Here is a 21522-nt window from a genome sequence, read left to right as displayed (position 1 = left end):
ACACTTCAAAAGCAATATTTACAGTATAAGTGGGGAGAAAAAAAAACAAAAAGCATTCCCACCGTAACATTGTATGCAAAGGTGTTTTTCTTCCCTGCTACCTTACAACAGCAAAAGTATTCAGCATTAAAAAAAAAAATAAATAGATAAATGATAAGCAGCTGATCACATCTGTTTCCAGACAGCACATTCATGCACCGCACCTGTCATCTCAAAGCACTTCTGAGCTGTCTTCTCAGCTTCACAAGGACAGAGGACTTCCATCTATACCCAATCTTTGATTTTCCAGTTTGTGTGCCAAGAAGTCCCACATCCTCTCACCTCAAGATCCCAGATCCAGTTCTCAACATACTTTTTTACAGCACTCATTTTATCCAGTTAACTTTCAACCCTGCTTTTCGTCATTATAATATTAACAGTGCTTTTAAAAAGTTTCAACTCTTACTTGCTGAAGAGGTGTAAGTAGCATCGCAGTGTGCCTTTGGGTGCTTTGATTTTCCTTTCACATATCCTGAGAGAATGCCACTTATAGAGCACAAAAACAAAATTAATCATAACTGTAGTGACAACAAAGTTATGTCCACCTTCACTAATGAGCACTTCTGAGATGCCCAGTGGGGACTGCTTACTATACAAGATGTGTAGAGATGTGGCTCTGAGTACCAAGCAAGAGCAGAGTTTCCTCAACCCTTCTCAGCATTACCACGTAACAGCACTTGCAAACAATTGTCCATACCAACCAGTTGAAGTGGTTACAAGAGATCCAGTAGCAGTGCCCCTGCATTGCTAACACGCACCTGCCCTTAACCCTTCATTAACACTGGTTTTGCTGGATAGTCAATGTGTGCGTGCTCCTGACCCACAGGTGTACATTGGATAGAGAAGTGCATTAGGCCCACAAGTCATTTCCACAAGGAACATTTTCCACATAAATGAAAAAACACAGCTTAGTATCCAGCTGCCTGCAGCTCAAGTTCTAATCCAGTTGCTCTAAATACTAGTTTTATCAGCACAGCCAAACAGCCACCAGACTCCAGCTGTTCTGTGCGGTGACAGGTAACAGCTTTTCAAGGAGATCTCACTTTGGGGGGAGGGTGTCAAAGCCCTTTTCTCTTTCTCTCAGCAGGTTACAAATCCTTGGTTACCTCCACATTGAGGACCAGGTCAATGGATCAGGAACCTGTAAGACCCTTGTCCCACTAAACCAATAAATAGTAACATTTAAGTGTCATAGAACTAGCTTTTTCCTCCCTGTCCAGAGGCAACACCAGTTGTTTGTCAATAAGATAAACCAATCCAAAGACATATAGAAACTTCACCTTGCCATCACAATTTGCATTTCTCATATTCACTCCCATGCACTTTCCCTGAGTCACTTCACTGCCTCCAAGGCTGGCAGCCAACCAGCCTGCATCAGGTGCCAGCTCCCCCCACATCTGCAGGCCTGCCCTTCTCCTGCATCTCTCCTATGATCTCTGGATTCTTAGCTGTGGCAAATTCTGCTCTTACCAGCACTGAGTATTTCAACAGCTGAACTTTGTTTCAGCAAATAAATGAGCAGGAACAGAAAGACATGTGCAACATCCCTCTGAATGCATGTATTCTAAAGTTTTAACTCTTCTAAAGAAGTTCAGAAATCAAGAAGTGTTGCACAGCCTAAATGTACTGTTAGCTGCTTTTTTTCCTGAATTCCCAAGCCTCTGCTTTCCTCTCCTTCCCTCCCAGAAGGGTTTCAAATGCAGTGGAAACAGAGCATGGATTCCAAAAACCAAACTTCCAGTGCTGGCATGAAATGCCATTGAGGCTGGTTGAGTTATAGGCTTTTGAAAAATTGCCATTAACCTTTTGTTCCACATGCTCTTCAGGTAAAATTCACTCACATGTCAAAGAAATAATTGCATGTGAACTTTCATAGAAAGCTTCCAGCCGCTGCCTGGTGCAAGGACAACTGCTTGCTGGGAGGGCAGAGCAGCAGCAGAGCAAGGCCATGCCCTTCCAGTCTGAGTGGTTCCAGGAACACAGCCTGCAATCTAAAACAAACTATTCCTCCTCCAGCCACTGCAGCAGTTAATCTGTGAGTTTAAAGGGTAAGTTGTAGCTCTGAAAGTTCAGCATTCAAATTCTGGCAGTGATGTATTAGTGCGCCTAGAGGTCTTGGTGTACTGACATCTCATGCAAGCAACTTCCCACCTTTTCCTCAAGAACTGCCCCTAATTCACATCAGCTCAAGTGTCAGAAATCAGGATATTCCAGACTACAATTTGCTATGCAGTTGTAGCTTGGGACTACTGTGCTGTCTTTAATTACACACTGTCTCTACTGTATAATCAGTCTCCTCACTGCATAGAGTGGCAGTTAGTCTCATAGCTAGCATCTCCTAGTATCTAAACTTCTGATTTCTCATCCCAGATCACTCACCTGGAGGGGGGTAATCTCTCAAATTCACAGGGCTCAAGAAAGTCAGAACTGGACCCACTTTGTTCTCCTATGCACTCTTTGATTATCTGTGAAAGTGCACAGATTTGCGCCTCTCAGTATTCTTCTTTTCAGTCTGGCTTATCAACTCACATGTTGACAAAAAATGTTCAAATTAAAACATTCACACCGATGACCTTGCCTTTCTCATCTGCCCTGTTACAATTGAACAGTGTATTTCAGGAGTAGTGCTCAGGGTAACATAAGATGTGTCACAGTACAGGAGTATGAACGCACTTTAAGTATGGGATGTACATAATTATGAATTCTATTAGGGGGAACCCCTGACCATCACTCAGGCATAGCCTTTGGGCATGGAATTGTAAAGCCTGAATAGATGAATAAATAACAAAATGGCCACCATGTGAGCTTTGATAAGAGTCCAAATGCATTTAAAACTAAAATGAACTGTTCTTTAGCAAGTCCACTAATTTATTCCAGCCATCTGTGCCACTGTAAACAAAAGCTTGTTTCCCCAAACTGCTTTATAATATTTTTTTAGATGTAGCAAGGACTACAAGTTTCAACACGATTATCTTGGGGGAAAAAAAAAAAAGAAAAAAAAAAAGAAGCAAAAGGAACCCACGTATTTTCACACCACAAACATCTTTGATAATCACTATCAAGCAATTCAAAGAAATATTAAAAAAAAAAAGCTTGTTTCTGGCATCACATAATGTTTTCCTATTTAAATGCCACCAAATGTTTCTTTAGGATATTTTAGGGAACAGAAATCTGTCTCTTTTTCCACCAGCCTCTAGCAATGACATCTGTAAACAAATCCAGTATTTATTACTACACTTGAGAACTGCTAAGTTGATGTCCTGGGTTTGCACTGGTCCAAGAGTCTTTCCTCCATATGCACCTCACAAGGGTGAAAAGGTTCAGTCTCCTAAAGTGCTTCTCATGTCATTGGACTTATTCTAGGTAGAAGAATCAGGCAATTCCAGCATTTACAAGTTAGAAGATATATAACATCAAACATTAAGGTCTCCTGGATAAAAGCACTTGCAAATCTCAGGTTAAGATAGGACTTAGAAGCCTTCACCTCCCTCCTTCCCAGGTCTAAAGGTACTTTAGAGGAAGTATATAGTGGAGAACTCTTCAGAGAAATTGAATAGGTGTCCAGTTACATCAGACCAGATTATCCTTCATGCACACACACAAGAAAAAGTCCAACATATGATCTTAAAACTTGAAAGCACCAAGTTTACACTGAAACATCCTCTTCAGGTGCCACTTTTTTTCAGTCCCAGAGAGTAAAAGCAAAGGCCAGCATTTTCCCAGTCACACACACCTCTGAAATAAAAGGAATGTAAAGCAAGCCTTGTTTCAGAGGATCAGACCGCTTGCACTGAGGCCCAATACAATACATTAGTTGCATCTTCTCTCCCTGTGACAGCAAGTTTATGACAATGGTCAAATCTGCCTTTCAAGTAAGGCCTGGAGCAGAAACAGTTCATTTGCTACAGAAGTATAGCAAAATGATACTGAGTCATCTCATGCCCAGATGCAGAAGTCTTCATGAATTCCAGTGGGCTTTTTCTGTGACAACCATCCTTCCCACCCTCATTCCTCCAACTTACAGAAGGTTTCTAAGTCTCAAAGAAGTCAGACTGCAAAGCCACTGGAGAAAGGGCTGCCACATGCTTACATTCTGTCAATGGGACAATACTTCTCCATTCAGGCAAACACCAGATATGGTAACTTACTGCATAGTTTGCGGCCATGCAAGTCCAACTACCACCATGCTTACAGTTTCAAAGTGAAGTAAGCATGGAGATTTATTTATTCACTGAATTGCTTGTCTGAATTTGCCTTTTTCAGCAACTGCAGGAGCACCAAAACATGAGGCTTTTTTCAGTAGGAATTCTGCAGAGACACCGACAATGTATGAAGTGGCCCTTTGAATTAACACAAGTATGTCCAATCTACAAGTCACATGTGGCCAACACCTGCTCCTCACTTTAAAGGCAAAAGCTCTTCCCAGCACAACTACTTAAATATGTGACCTACTCATTTTTGTGTTGAGTCAAAGTGGAATTGTAAATATAAGAAAAAAAGATTCTTTTTACAGTCTTGAAACCTATTCTCACATTTCTTTATTAAAACAGAAACATGGCTGCATGTTTTTTGTTGTTGTTGTTCACAGGATTGTTTTTAGCCAATGTATCAAAATCCATAAATTTATATGCCATAACTTATACTGGTTTCAGCCCAGATAGGGTTAGTAGCACATCAGGGTTTGGTTGGTGCTGAGTGATGGTTGCATGGGGAAGAGCACGTGCCTTTATAGTGAAAAGTAGGGATGGTCAAATCTTGAGCTGTGCCAGGCTACATGGGATCCATTGGATGGACATGCCTGTTCTAGCCCCATAATGAGTCAACACTGAACATTTACCAGAGAAATCTGATTTGTAAGAGTTAACACAACAGTTTCCACATTGCCCTAAAATGAACTTTTACTTTCTCCCCAGCACATTTATAAATACATTGCATTCCCAGAAGACACTCTGCTTGCTTGCATAGAGATGACAAATTTACAAGTCACGCTCATTGTTTAACTATGTGAGAGCGTGTTAGGGTTACCTCAGCAGACATCTTTCCATGTAGAACTATCACTGTACACAAAGATAACATTTTCTTCTTCATGTTACTTAACTGCATGCTGGACTGCCATTAAAATATTTAAGCTATCTTCCTCTACCAGTGCTCTATGTAAATACTAAGGATTCCACATATTCTTCAAAGCTGTTTCCATGCCCACAAGTTACTTTCTATAGAGACTTCCACCTCTTTGCAAACAATTGTTTTACACAGCTTTCAAAGTTGTGGCCTTAGGCGCAAGGAAAAACTTATAATGCTTCTTTGGAGAGATTAAACAGCTGAAAAGTATTTTCTAAATAGAGGCTAAAATACATGCAGGGAAAGCATGTTTCACTTGGTTATCAATTAGTATTTAATTACTGCTTATAACTTTTTAATATTACCCACTAAAAATCTTAAGATGCACAAAAAGCGTACGGTTACACTGATGTGCACATTTAACTTGCATTAATAATGGGAAGAGGCAAATTTTACTAGGAAATTTAGAATATTTGCACATGTGTATATATATGAACTTATGTAGGCACATACACAAATTTCTACTGTGGATATTCTCTTAGGTGTTGGAATGAAACAATAAATACTTATTGAACAAGCACCCAAAATAATTCTAGATCTGCCCTTCCACCAAGGTAGAAAAAAGCAGAAATAATTTATGCATAATAATGATTCTTATTTGATGTTCATAGTTGCACATTCTAACTTTCATTTCTCATTTTAGACCATAATTCTTTTACTTGTGGCTGTATCTCCCGCTTATTGGTCTAGACTGATGGATAGAGACTTAGTTGACTGGAGAACTGATGTTCAGATAACATGAACACCCTCTGAGCATATCTTTATGTCCTTGCTAAACTTCTAGGCCGATGGCAAGCTGGTCATTTGTCTTGAACTGTTACGAGCAAATTCAAGAAGACTATTTCACCACTGCAGAAATAGCCAGCTTCACAATCAGCAATAGTTATTGCCTTCTTGGCAAGGTTGAAATGAATATAAGAAATTAAGTCCTACTCAAGGTCTCTGCAAAAAATGGGAGGACATTAATTCACTGGCACCCTATCCTAAGATAGAAATTGTCAATAGGATGAACAGCCTGCATCATCTTTCTCTGTAATTTAATCAAGGTCATGTAAGATCACTACATCAGATCAAGTGGAGTCAATTTGATCAAAAAAAAAACTTTGTGTTAAACCAGTTTCCTTCTGGAAATTAATCCCTCACAATAAACATTATCCATCAGTGCAGACCATTCCACTGAAAGTAAATACTGCAGTAGAAGACACCTAAAGTATAAATCCTCTCCCACAAAATGAAGATAGATATGATTATCTAGTCTTATACCTAATATTGTGAATTTCATTCATATTGAAAGTTTAAGTGTTTCTTTTATTTTTGTTTCTTCAAAAACTAGTTCTATATTTCTATTCTTCTATGCCCACGTTAATGTCCATAATGCCAGTTAACCTTGACAGCCTTTGTAGAAAACAGTATGTTCAAGACATTTGCCTCAATTCTTCTTTATCTATCTTCTAAGATTATTTGTCTCAATTCTTCATTATCTATCTTCTAAGATTTTTTTTTTCTTTTTACTACATATGTTATTTGAATACTCATACACAGGAAAACAGCTATCTGGGGGGGGGAAGGGGGGAGGGTGGAAGAAGACACTCAACAAAGCAACTGTATTGAGATGGGTTTGCAGTAAGATCATAAAATATATATATCATAGTTCTTGTAAATCTGTCAACTTCTTACACAAAGGAGAGCCACAGTAAAGGGTTTGAGGATTAGTTCATATATTTGCTTGTGTTTATTTGTATATATATATATATATATAATATATATATATACACACACACACACATACACACACAAAAATATATATAATATATTCAATACAGCTTCTTCCCCAGCTTTGTGCCATGCTACACATCCAAGATGTTACTCTAACTGTATAACAGACTCTTACTATGACAAATTTTGTCTAAGTTGCATTCACCTCCCAGCAGAAATTCCTGCAGCTGACCGGTCTACAGCCACAACAACTGACTTGCAACACATGTTCTCATCCTGGCTGGACTCATGAAGAAAGAGAGGGAGGCAAATAAAATCTTGTAAGCCCAAGCCCACACAGCAAATTCCTTCCTCAAATACTCTAAAAACTTGAAGGATCCCTCCTACACACCTCAACACCTACACTGATAGCTTCTATAGCAAAGACTTTTTTTTTTAAGCTTATCAAATACTGACAATTAGATTGTGTGTGTATATATATATAATATATATTTCTCATTTGCCTATTTGTCATTTCACACTTACTGGCAGAGATAACCTGTATTTCTGATGGTGGACATATTCACTATAAGCCTGAAAGAATCATAATATCACTGGATTTAAAAAGGATTTCTTCCCCTTCTATTACAGAATAAATTAATCATTAGCATATAAATAAAGTTATTGTAAATACCAAACTCAAATGAGCTATGGCAATTAAGATTGACTAAGGAGCTCCCCCCAACACACACACAGCCAGACCTGCAGTTGAACCATGTTGTAACAGACTGGCTGGCCCATCTGTTTGTTGCACTTGTTTGTTATTCTCCCATCATATACTCAACTGTCAGCTCTGTTTTTGGATTATATGCCTTGCAAGTACATACCAGCCATTTAAAAAAAAAAAAAAAAATGAGGCAGGGCCCACTGTTTAAGCCACAGTAACAGAATCTGCCTTAAATCTGATTTTATGCTGCTTGAGTATTGTGACACAGAGCAAGTGCTACTCTCTACAAATGTAGGTTGCAGTCCTGAAAGAGACAAACCTTAAAAACAGCAGGATGCATTAAAGAGGATGCAGAGAAACATAGCTGGCTTCATTTCCTCCAGTAATACTTTTTTCCTTTCAAGTCTGCACCTCCATCTCTTACTGCTTCCACAGAACAAAATCAAGATTCAGATGTTTCTAGTCTACTAGTCTTATGCGTAACCTTGAAGCATTTCTGGAATTGAAATTATATACTTGAGTCAACAACTGCTGTAAGTTCCACATGCTCTTGTTAAGCTACATTGAAGGGCTTCTTTTTTACTTTTAATCATTAAACAAAGTACTTTGGAACAAATTACAAAGAAATCCTTTGCTGAAGCCATATTTAACTGGAGAACGTGGTTTCCAAATTAAAATGTCACCTGCTTTGGCAGGGAGGTTAGACTTGGTGGTCTCTAGAGGTCCCTTCCAACCCCTACAATTCTGTGATTCTGTAATTTTCGCAGCTTCATTTATTTTTAGATATACAATTTAATTTCAAGATCAGTTGTGTTATTTTTGCTATCAACTACAAAATGCCGTATTTTCCCACCAAAATTATAAGGTACTAGTAGTTCAAGATCTGACAGTGTGTAAACTGGTGAAGTTGTAATTCCCTCTTCTCCATGGTTGAAGGCATTTTATTTTACTTTCAAAGCATATCTAATATCACAGAAAGTCTGTCTAGGTGTCTGATGATAATCAGCTAGAAAATTTGAGCACTAGAAACGTTATTCATCAAAATAACATTGAGTCCTGGGAAGACTGTAGACCTTAATAAGTGAGTTTCTCAGAGGCAGGCTGTTTGGTGCATCAGATTAAATTCCCACAGAATATTGATTAAAGTATTTCTCAAATAACTTTTGAGAACTTAAAAGATAAACCAGAATACTTACATCTTAATTTATAGGATTTTCTATCTACAGATCCTTCTCTCTACTAGGGCTCAGTCATACTACTCCACAACAGTTTGAGAACCTACTGATGAGAGTGATCCTTGCTATTCCACCCTGGCCCAGCATGCCTCAAAACACAAGTAGAATTCCCCCACAGGAGGTAACTCAGTGCCCATTAGCTGTACCTTTGTAGTGGCAGAAGAGGAGGTACAATTGACAAAAAGTAGTCAAAATATGAACCATATTGGCTATAAGCACCAGGTTTTAATATCACAGCAATTTCATTCTTAAATAACCAAGCTCACAGAATTTCTACAAAGCAGCTATCAGACATTAGCAACATACAGACTATAAGAATTTTTCTCCATTTATGCTTTTTGTGAATTATCTATAGCTCACATTAAGAGCACTGAAGCAAACAGTTGAGACTCAAAACAACAGTAACATTAAGCTGTGTAACAACTGGACAGATCAATATGATGGGAAAGGCATTACAACAAAGGTGTAATGACAGAAGGACCAGCACAATAGAAAGGTACTATAAAGGAAGAGAAGAAGATTGCTCACCTGTATCAGAAGATTCTAGGTTTACATAGGAAAGCTTCACCAGGGAGAGATCTCCAGAAAGAGATAGGATGTTTCGCCAAAAGGAATGCAAAGTATATACAAGTAACCAGAACACGACTTATTCTTTCTCTTTCTACTCTTTCCCCACTTTTTGCTAGTCTGTTACACCTCCTTTTCTTCTGATTATCTTTACTATTTCTGCAAGTTATTCAAACCTCTCCTGCTTTGCCACTGAAATGACTCTGGGACTGCATGTGCCCCTTGGGCATAAGCTTCTGCCTTTAACACTCTTTCCCTGGTTTTGTTACCTCCCACAGCTGTTTCCATTCTATCTCCTACTCTTCAACATCCCTCTCACTAGATTTTCCTACCACGTACATCTTCTTCCAACTGTCACAACATTAGCAGCTTCAAATTAACTTATTCCTCTGTGGTGAATTGCTTACACTGGGATATAAAGTCAATCTGCTTTTGTTATTTTTCAAGCATACTATGACTTCTTTTGTAATATTTATTTTAGCAATTAGTCGGTCTACAGGACACGAAGAAGACTTCTAAATTGAAGTAAACCCTAAGAAGTGAAGGAGAAGAGTCACCTTCTCTCTTAGGGAATGATCTACATCTGCTATGGGATGGAATTATGCTCCTTCTTAGAGAAGGACCAGACCACTGGAGAAAAGAAGACACGTCATGGCCAGACATCCTTTTGATAAAGATGTTTCAGAGATAATGAAATTAATCAAAGTGCATTGTAGAACAAAGAGAAATCTCTTCCGCAAAGTTCATCTCATGTGCCTTCATTGCTTCTGTGTAATTACAAAAAGAAAAAAGGCTTCTAGTAGGAGAAAAATACTCTTCCCTAATCTTGCAGGCATAGGAAGTATTTTTTCCCATAGCAGGATACTCTGCTTTGCATTTCATCTCATATTACCTTAAGCACTGCAGCAGGCTGTGAGGTTAAACCGATATAACATATCATGATTTTTTTTTTTCTTTGCCCCATGGGGAGCTACAACAATATGTATGTGTTAAACTGTAGTTAAAAACATGAACACTGAGCATCTGTATACCTGTATTCCTTGTGATCCAGACAGTTCAGCACTTCTTTCTTAGCAGATGCTCAGAGAGTAGTGAACTAGCCTTTTACAGTAAAAGAAAAGCAAGGAAACCTAAAGCAATTTAGACATAAAGTTAAGCAGCCAACACCTCAGTTAAACTTCAGCCAGGCACTACCAAAATTGATACAAATCAACTCTTACTAAGAAGGTGGCCTGATATTAGAATGCAAAAACAGGAAAAAAGAAAAGGAAGACTTTCAGACATGAACAGTGATCCTCATGAGATATATAATAATGGTGACAAATGTGCATGCACACAGTAAGAGCATTTGGTTCAGAACAAAGCAGGCCATTCACTTCTAGATCCTCAAAAAGCACAACAGTGCAAATACAACTGAATTGAGAGGGATAAGGTTTTTTCATTTCTTTTTCATATGACCTTTATGCTATATAGATATGTTATATATGTGTTATACCTATACAAGTTACATATCTATTACATATATAATATATTACCTGTTTATTATTTATCTCTATATCTATAGAATTTAACTATATGCACACATATAGAAACATGACTACAATGTTATCATCAAAGATACCACAAAAGTTGAAAATCTGAAACCCTAGATCCTAAGACAGTTGTAAAACTTACCTCTAAATCAGTGCTTGCTCCAAGTCATTGAGATTCCAGCAGAAACTGAAGAACTGATGAAGAAGGGCCTAACATCATGGTATATCTTTATTACTTCTTCTAGCAAACCTTCATGGTAGAAAAAGCCCTTGCGCTGATGAAGAACTGCCCCTCCTCACCTTGAGCTCTATAAGGTTTTTGGTCTTGCTAGGCACTTGTTGATCTCATTGAGAACAGGTGTTAGCTCTAATTCATGACTGTTTGTGGGAAGACAATCAGAAGCAGCACCTGGTTTAGAATGCAGATTTGCTCTAACCTCACCTGCTCCTAGGGTAAAGGAGATGATATGAGAGAAAAGGGGCAGAAGCTTTGACATTTTTTTCTTTTTGGGTAACTGGAGAATTATACAGGAAGACAAATTCTGCCCTTCTGTGCTTCCCCATTACATTTTGCCCTTTGATCAATGGAATGTTGATTCAGAGGCTCTCAGAGAGTACAGAGAGCTTGTGTGCAATGAGCACACAATATAGCAGCTGCATACTCCTGATTCAGCAGCTCTAAAGTAAGAGCAGGCAGCATCTGGATAGATACATGTAACCATGTGAGTCTCCACCAGTATGAATCCAGTGAACATTGTATAGCTGTTCGTTATGTATTACTCCTAATCTCTGTCCTAGAAACAGTGGAATAATGTGGACCACGGTATCTGTCCCAGGTTGTACAGAGAGGTAGAACTCAGTAATGTTTTCCATGCCTTCTCAAGGTCTTTGTGCTCATCATTTATTGAATTAGATGACATAATAGGACCCATTATAATTTATTTCCCCTCTTAAGCCTATGTTTCAGCTCTATAAGCAGCATCTAAGAGATCCTGTTTGCCAGCTTCTAATTATAATAAAAATGACTTGTGTAAAACATTTTTAGGAATGGCAAGAAGATTTTTATTTTATGCAACATAACATCAACTATTTTACTTACTTCTTCTTTTAACCATGTGGACTCATCCGCAGTTGAACTTATGTAGTGCAGCCTGTATGCTGTGATACCAGAGACACACACTTTTCACTCTTACTGTTCTCTCAGTGTAACAAAAACATGATCACTCAGAATTCTATATGGAGGCTGGGCAGGCATCCCTTGTAAATGCAGTTCTTAGGAGAGAGGTTTGTTTACGTGATATTGCATAACATGGTATTTCATGTGCTATTGTCTTTGACTGAGTCCATGGGATTTCAGAACTACCCTGCTTTGCCTTCTGTGCATGACTCCCAAAAGTCTGGCACATAGCAGACTACTGGGAAAGACTCAGTAAATAATTAGAAATGGTCCCTTGTGCCAGCACTTTTCCTGTAATTTATTTTTTCATTTGAAGTGTAGTTCAGATACACTATCAAGGAAAGACACTGTTCACCTAGAATCTCTGGCATAAACAGAAAATGTGTTAAGGTTTTCTAATAACTCCTATAAAATGGATTTCTTGAGCAGAATAATGTGTTATCTATGGGTAATTTCCCATGAAAGTAGAGACTATAATTCTGATTAGACATGGATATTATCTTTTCCAGTATGTTTCTGTCAATGTACTGATTCAGCAACCATTTAGACCCCAAGGTCAGGGCTGTTCATAAGTCCCATTGATTTCAAAGTTGAATGTCTGCCCAGGATTAAACATGGAGTAGTGTTTTCTTAAATCAATTTCTTTAAGTCCTTACATAAGTGCTCTATTGAGTTATGGCCCAAAATGAGCAACAAATCAGAAAAGGTAATGAATTTGGGATGAATACAAGGCGTATTTTGGTGGCCAAAACACATAATGAAACAAGAAATATCACTCAAATTTGAATTTGAACCAGGGTCCATTTCTTTTGGAGCTCTTGGCTTCAGTCTAAATGGTGAAACTAGTTACATTGGAATGTCCCCTAGCTGTAGTGTGTGATGTGTATGGACCTACTTCCCAGAGAAGTCATGATATTAAACTGAGGGATGATGCCTGCCCAAGATTTGTCTTGTGAGGATGATAGAGAAGATATACCCAAAGCCCAGAGCAGGGAAGGTCTTCGAGTCCCCAAACCTTAGGATTGAAATCTTTTGTGCAGTGTCTCCAAACAGAAGTTTATTTTGGGTTCCATATAAAGCAAATGGGAAATCATCTCAGCAAACACGGGAGATTATGAGTTTGACAGAGCACAGTGTAGATCAAAATGGTTTTAATCATACCCCCTGTTTTAATTATTGCTTGACACATTATCTCTATTGTCCTTCTCCAAGTCTATCTTTTGAATTAAATATTAAAGGCAAGTCACAGCTGAATATATATGCAGTCTAGAAAGAAAATGGTTTGAACTATTGGAAATGATTTATTGTCCACATTTCATTATGAATATTTATTTGCCATAGTGAAAGCAATTCAATAAAAAGAAACCACAAGGACCAGTTAACTAAATATTTGCATACTCTAACAGTTAAGAAATAGAAGGAAAAAAAACACAGTGCATTAGAACAACATTAACACCACGTTTCTCCTATTTCCAGTAGTCAGTTCCAAATATTGCATATGTGAGAGCAAAGAGCTATGACTAAGACCTGCAGGAATTCAGATCCTGAAGAGGAGATATCAGTATCTTACAAATAGGTTTTCCTAGCTTTATGTGTTTCTATTCAGAAGGAAATAGATGTGGTTTCAAGAGTATTGTTAAGGACAGGGTGGAGTCTATCATTTTCTTTTCCGGATACTTCAAGTAGCAGGCTATGAAAGCTTGCTGCAAGCATACCTACCTAACCCCAGTTCTCACCTGCCAGAGCCAAAGACTCCTGGCTCCCTGACTTTTCACTGGAAGCAGCAGCTATGCATGCTTATCTAAAGCAGATGTGAGCATGCTGAGTATTTTGTCATGTAAGTGTGTGTATCACAAACAAGATTATCCATGAAACAGAGGTGCTGTTTTCCTGCACTGTTCAGTAGGGAAACAGAGGTTTTCATGTTATTTGCCCTCATTTCACCCATCTTGAATTATTTCCATAGACAAAGAAGCACTATGTGTTAGACTTAGAGGCAACTTTGTTCCTCAGAGCATCTTAGTGGTATTCTGATGTGCAGTCACAGATGGGCCCTTGACAGATTTTGTTCTGATTTTCATCATTCCCTTTTTCTTTTTATTTTTTTAAGCAGGATTGTCACTGCTTGAGGATTCAAATGCAAATGGAGATGTTCACAAGCACTGCTTCATAAGGAAGCTCAGCTGCTTGGTTTTTAGAATTCATGAACTGAATAGTATATCACACACAATATTTGGAAAAGGGCACACTTAATACACAGTAATTCTATAGAAGGATGGTTACAGCAGTAAAATAGACTTTGGACAAATACATAAAACCTCCATGCCTCAATTTTCATTTCAGAGCAAGAATGATGGCATTTATTTGTAGCAATAATTATCATTATTATCTACCTGAAATCTAGCTGTGAAGCTAAATCATTAATATTTTCCAATTACTTCATGATCCTCAGCTGGAATTTGTCCTAGAAGTACTAAATATTATAATTTGATCTGTAAGCCTATTTCATTTTTCTCTGGAGGAAAAAAAAAAAGCACAAAACACTTAACATGTTTCTCTCTTTACATTTGTCTAAATATCACATTCTAAAATCCCAGCTGTTGAGATTTTCTAGAAGTTAAGAACATGCACATTCTACACTACTGTATTCTTTGCTTATTTCTTGTTCTTTTCTCATAGTATTTAACCCACGTCTGAGCACTGCGGTAGATGATCTGTATTGTGCAGATACAACAGTTGAGTCACACATTTGGTACTTTATTTACTTGCCTGAATTTGGAGCTGATAATATAGCCACATCTGAGTTCCACAGGATCAGAGTTCTCTGGATACACTGTTTAAAATTATGGAGTTTCTCTAATTTATACATAGTCAAAAGCTGATACGTATTAGAAGTCTGATCATATTCAAAAAAAAAAAAAAAGAAAAGAAAAAAACACAAACTTTTCCTTCTGGCAGTTTACCAGGTCCTCAATTTACTGGCAACAATATATCAGATATTCACAACTGAAGATTTGCAAGTCCATTTTCTCTGGTTGTTATCTGTTAGATAGCCAGATGGTGATGGCTAAAATCTACATCTCCCTACATAAAAGCCACAGGCTACAACACTGATATCTTGTGATCCCAATCAGCCTCCCAGTATATTACATCCCTACTATTTATTTAACTGCACTTTTAACAAGCTAAGCCTGCTCAAGCCACACTCGCTGTTCCATGTTGCATATGTGTTGTAGGTAACGATGGAGATGGCGGTGTTGGTGGTGTGTGGGCCGTGGCTAAAGGGGAAGGAGGCAGGTGGGCAGGCATCAGCGAGCAGGGTGGAGCCAGCACTGTCAGCATCTTTGCTGGGTCAGGGTGCCAGCACATAGGCAGCTCCGTGCAGCGGCTGGGCACACGGGGATGTTGCTCCATCTGCGTGGTGGGGCCGAAGTCAGAGAGTGTGGACCACAGGCAGGTCTGGGGCTCACCTAGAAAATCACAGGAAGAGATCAAAAGCAGATTTGCTGTCATGCATCCACCAACAGCCCCCTTCCTCTATGTGTACCCTGCCCTCTGGGTGTGATGCCTCTCCCTAGGAACATCTAAGCCAGCACAAGCAGGGAATCATTCAGATAATTTTTAATAGTGTTTCAGAGATGCAACAAATCTCAATAACTGTCACTTGGTATTTCAATGCTCCCAACAAAAATTAAAACAAATTGCTTATATTACATTAGTAGAGTGGGGCACAGTATTTCCTCCTATTAGTTTGTGCGGAAAGGAAAAATGCCAGAAATGTAAAGAGAATACTGACAGAACAAGCTGTGGCACAAAGAGAGCTATTTCCTGGCTGTACTCTTGGCTCTGCCTGTGAAGACTGAGTCCAGCAGCCCCAGCTGAAACCAGTCAGCAGGTGGCCCATGTGCATGGTTGATGTGTACTCTGGGGGCCTTCACCTGCAGGAGGGGTCCAGAGCAGCAGAGGGGCTAAGGATCTGCTGGTGTAAGCAGCACAGATGTGCTGCTGGGGGCCTGATGAAGTCATGCTGTCTAAGCAGGCTGAGCAGACCCCTAACTTCACTAGGGTGCCTTGGTGTGACAAAAGTTGGTCCTGGGAACAGCACAAAAAAGCTGTAATAACAAGACAGGTTGGAGCCTCCATCAGCCAGGACCATCCCCACAGGGCATGGCTCTGTCCTGCTATGACTCTGTCCTTAGCTTGGCTCTGCCCCACTGTCCATCCTATTCCAAAAGTCCTGCACTCTGTCCCAACACATCATGGCCAGGAGGTCTGCTCCCAGAATGTCAGAGCCGCCAAGGCCCCATTGTGGGAGGGGGAAGGAGTGCAGGGGCCAGACATGCAGTCTGGGCCTCTGTAGGTACCTGCATTTCATGGCTTTCTGCCAGTAAGTGCAGCCTTCCAGAACTCTTTTTAGCTGTCTGCACTGTGAGCCTGACAATATACACACCATGCTCATGGAGTGGTACCATCCAATTCTGATCTGTAAATATCCCTTAATGTCTCATGCAAGGGGTCTGTCAATTTCCTCTCACAACTCTCTTACTTTTTTTATATTGAGTTTTAAGTAAAGAGTCATTAGGAGTGAACTGATGATAGAAGATTAATTTCCATATTTGACTCAGTGGTAAAATGTATTTTTTAAGTCATCTAAGATAAATACTTTCAAATAAGCAAATGTCATTCTCAGTTTACTGCAGACAATCCCATCATAACAAGTATCACTTCTGCATGCTAAATCTTTGTCTTCACCAATACCAAATGCACTAAGCAAAACCACTATAAAAATATAGGTTTATTTTAAGATTGCAACTGTAAAGCTGCCAGCTTTGGTATTAATGCAACAACAGATCTATGGCTACTGAATTTTACTACAAATCAGAATTCCTATAAATGAGATCCAAATTCTTATGAGATCAAATCCATGCCAACATACCATGTGAAATTTCTATTAAAAAGTTAAATTATAAACTCTCTTCAGTTTCCTTAATAAAAAATAAATAAAGTTGAAATCTACTGAGATTTTCTTGGAAGCATTTTAGAAGGTTGCAACAGCAGTAAAGCCAGCAGGCACCACACCGCAAAAAGATGTATTTACTCATTAGAAGATGAATGCCTTCTCTCTCAGAGTTTAACCATTTTACCACAAGGATTTTTATGACAGAGGGAGGGAGAGCTCCAGAATAATTCCAAGCCCCTGCTCTCCTTGTATGAGACATCATATTTGCTCCTGACCAAAGTATTCCCATCCTTTTGCAAGCTGACTTTTTTCTATTGTGAACAAAAACTCCTCTCTCCCCACCCTCCATCTGTTCAGGCTTGGGTTTGGAAGCAGCTACCTCACAAGGAGAAAGCCTGAGTCTTCTTGCCTCGGATGTGCTGTTGGAGCTCGTTAATATTCCTCTGGCAGGTATCCTGACCCCAGTGCCCTCAAACATGCTTGAAAACATAGGGTATGCCTGAGCCTTTTTCCCTGGGAGGATTAACAGGGTTGCCCTGAAGCCAGCCTGAAGGTGTTTGATAGGTAATATGGGTGGGCTGCACAGTCTGACTGCAAGCCTTGCCTCAGGCTGCCCCTGCTCAGCAGTACGTATGCAGCTGTTGGAATTAGGGGGTAGAGCGTGGCTACGTGTTTGAGATAGAGACTGAATCCTAAGAATTTCCTTCCCCCTGTGAGGCAGGCATCCCATTGGAAGGGACCCAGGCTAGAGATCCACTCTGCTTGTGCCACACCACCTCCTCTATCTCTGAGTCAGACGCTCACTGCTCTTGCCACTCTTCTGGCTCTTCAGCTTATGAACTGTCTGAAGCAGAGATTGTGGCTCTATACAGTTTTGCTGTGATTGGCACAAGTAGGTCCCAGTCTCAGCTGGGTCCTCTGGGTATATCTTTGTAAGTGTAAATGGATAGATAATAGAAGATGGTTATTTTCTGTATGAACAATAGGATCCTAATGGGGGAGAAGCCTTTCCTCTGAGGTGATTTTTATCTGCGAGTGAAGGTCTCTCTTTCCTTGCTCAGCTGGAGAAGATACTGCCTTTGTAAATCAGACAGGACTTATCATATAAAGTGGAACGCATCTTTGATTATACTGAATGCTACTTGCCTATAATTTACCCTTGCTGCTGCAAAGGACGCAACATGATTAAGCTAAGAAATGATAGACTGAACATTTTGTGTTGGGATATACAAAAAGGTATTTCCTTTCTAAATAGGAAACTATCACCAACAAAACAGTGAAAATATACAAAACGTTTCTACATACAATAAGAAGTCACCCTACTGCCTTGAATTTTATTGTTGCTCTTCTTGCTCTGATTGCTGCAGCAACTTCCCCCATAGCCAACAACATTACGTATTTAAGAAAAATCCCTACAAATGGTCATGATTTTTAATGAGGTGAATATCTTTCCTCTCCTCCATAAGTGCATATGTTCCACCATGCACTCACTCTTCCAACACTTTTGTGTTTCACTGGGTGAGTCCACATTCTCTAAAGACATTACTTAAATTGTAGATCTGTGGTGTGTATTTTCCTGGAGCTGTTAAAAATATTACTCCTTCACTTAATAACAGTGTTTAGCAGTACGGGATATCACTTGTCACTGGGTGTACACCACGTGCTCTGCACAGAGGGAGAGGGGTCATTATTCCCATTTTACAGTCAGGGAAACCAAGGCATTGCTTTTGGCAGTGACTCCCCAAAGCATGCTGCAGAACATGTGACCAGAATAAAGACCAACTTCAGATCACGTTTTATTCTTCAATGCTTGTTTTTGCTTTTTTCCATTGCTATTACCACCTGCAAAGCTATGTCATCCGAGCAGCATTACAGAGCAGTCGCAGAAGAGCCAAATGCTTTTGCGATAACAAATTCAGAAGCTGCAGCAAACAATGCAAGTAATTTTCCCAGTTTGGGGATGAGACTTTGACTTGTATGGTGCTTAGTGACTTCTATCGTGTCTGATGATTTCTGGGTCTGATGCCAAAAGTGCGATATGTTGCTGTCCAAATTAGCATATGATGCAATTTGTGCTAATATTCAGACAATAAAAGGTCTGCTTGCTGTATCCATATAGATGTGTCTTTGACAAGAAGAGCAGTCCTATAATAAGCCCAGGATTAAAAGCCCATCAATTGAATTGGTACTGCATTACTATGGCAACAATATAATACTAGTGAAATTGTGACTGTTGAACCTTGTTTATGGAGTGCTACAAAGCGAGCTTCATAAAAGGAGGAATCTTGTTGATGACTATATGTTTCAAAGCATGATAAAAACCTTATAACCGCATATACTGCAACTTATTAGCCATGTTATCACCTTCATTTGAGGTAGCACACTGCTGTTTGTAAGAGCAAAAGCACTGTCAGAAAAGCAAAATTTTGCTATAAATCTGTTCTTTTCTGGGCTTCATTGTACACCACATGAAGATTAACTCACCTCCATGCCCCAGTTCAAAAGCCAACTGGCATAAGTTCATCTCTAGTCATGCAGTTGTTACTGCTTGTTTAATCTCCCAGAATCTATAAAATACACTGCTATTGCTGATACAAAAAAACATTTTTTACTGTAAGAAAAATGTGGCTTTGTTTGCAGCAGAACACTCTACAGAACTCTACCCCATGGGCAGAGGAGGCATGGGGTAGAAGTGGTCTCTGGGCTTCCCCTAATTTTCTGCATCTGTATTTGGCATCACTGCTGGGCAGCCTGGGGTGCAAAGACCCACAGTGACTATCCCAAAGGGCTGGCCTGCACCTCACAGTGCAGCAGGCCTTGTTAATGGCACCTGGTAGTATCATTTTCTTCTAAATATAACAATGCTAAGTATTCCAATTTTTGTCTGTGTCTCTGGGAAGTCAATAGGCTTCTGGTGAGCTGCCTCACCTCCAAGCATTTGGGACTCCAACATCCAGTTTTGTACAGAAGATTCTCATTTTTAGCTAACAGATAATCTTTCCCATTCTTTTCATCTTGGAAATAAAAAGCATAGTCCAAAGTCCACCTCAGAATACGCCAGGTAAATCAAAAGGGAAGGGCAGGGGAACCAGCAGCCACTATATTGGTGAGGAAGGGGGCTGGAAACACGTGATAAAACATCTACCTTTTAGCAGGCCAAGAATACTGTGAAATATTTGCCACAGCACTACTATGCAGATATTTAGCACAGGCAAAAGGAGAGAATACTGCTTGCTTCAGTGAAGTCCGGGCCTACATGGCACTGCAGTCAGCACGAATCCTCACCACATTGCATTTAATGGGCTTTAAATCAGGGCTTTAAAGGGTTGTGTTTGAAAGCCTCACTTTTCAGAGTACTTGAGAAAGGAGATGCTGCCTTACGTTTCGCTATGCCCACCGTTTGTGGGAAAGAAACGCACAGAATTTCTGAGTTGATCGAAATGTAATGTAATGTAATTTAACTTAATATATATTTTGCACTAGCTGACAGTTTTATTAAGCAGAACCAATAATCATCATTATTCAGTGTAATAACCACCTCATTAGAAATGGTCTAATTTTCCCTAATTTTAATTTACCTCTAGGACCGAGCTGTTCTAGAATTACTGAAGTGGCTACAGTTAAGTTTAGTAAGAATTAAAAGGAAACAGTCTTCAGAAAGCTACCGCTGTCTGCTAATAAAATAGTAATGTATCAGAGTTTTGTGAAAGATAAGTACAGAAATCCAGTTTGGGAAATTATGACTCCATCTTTATTTTCTTACTGTCTTTGGAGTAATATTGCTGCACTTTTTTCTGCACCAACAAAGACGATTTTGACTGCCTGCAAGCCTCACATGCACTGGCCCTTAAAGAATGACCTGGCTAAGGATCATGCTAAAGAGTGCCAGTAAGAAGGAGCTGACAAGCAGTTATTTTTCTTAGAGACCCAGAGAAGGAGATGAAGACACCAATCAAGTTTCATTACCCTCCAATGAAAATAGGATGTAAACTGTGACATTCGGGCAGATTAAATATGTTAGGCAAGCAGATGTGAGCAGAAAAATGTAGATGCTAAATCTCACCTAATAGGCTTACCCTGTGGATTACTGTCGGTGACCAAGGCTATGTTAACTGTAGCTAACATACAGGATATAAGGAGAATGTATTCATAAGGCAATCTGGTGATGTTCCCAGCTGTGCTGAATCTAATGCTCTTTGATATACCTTGGAGCATCCTAAAAGCACTTTGGGTGTCATACACTTCTATAGAGTCATAAACAGCATTCCAGCATATATCTTTAGCCCAAAATTTCAAAGGAGACTCTGTTTTCTCGAAAAATGCATTTGAAAAATTTTATATTCCAACAGCACTTTCTGCGTACAAACTGCTATAGTTTGCTTAGCTCCTTGATTTGTTCATGCCAGTTCTGAAAGTACATTTGATCAAAAGGATATTGTTGCAATCACAGAGAGAAGTAACCTCATATG

The 21522-nt window shown here is 39.3% G+C and overlaps 1 protein-coding gene across 1 annotated transcript in view; it reads right to left on the bottom strand.

The window, feature by feature from the left end:
- DPYD (dihydropyrimidine dehydrogenase) overlaps nt 1–11182 on the bottom strand; it is a 319673-nt gene extending 308491 nt beyond the window's left edge. Inside the window, exon 1 of the mRNA XM_032446240.1 lies at nt 11059–11182. The gene's annotated coding sequence lies outside the window, so the exon portion shown is untranslated. The remainder of the gene's footprint in view (nt 1–11058) is intronic.
- Between the last annotated feature and the right edge of the window lie 10340 nt (nt 11183–21522).

The sequence above is a fragment of the Coturnix japonica genome, chromosome 8 (assembly GCF_001577835.2).
Source record: "Coturnix japonica isolate 7356 chromosome 8, Coturnix japonica 2.1, whole genome shotgun sequence".
NCBI classification, from domain to species: domain Eukaryota; kingdom Metazoa; phylum Chordata; class Aves; order Galliformes; family Phasianidae; genus Coturnix; species Coturnix japonica.
The sequence above is the reverse complement of the archived record's forward strand: the minus strand, read 5'-3'. Positions and strand labels throughout refer to the sequence as shown.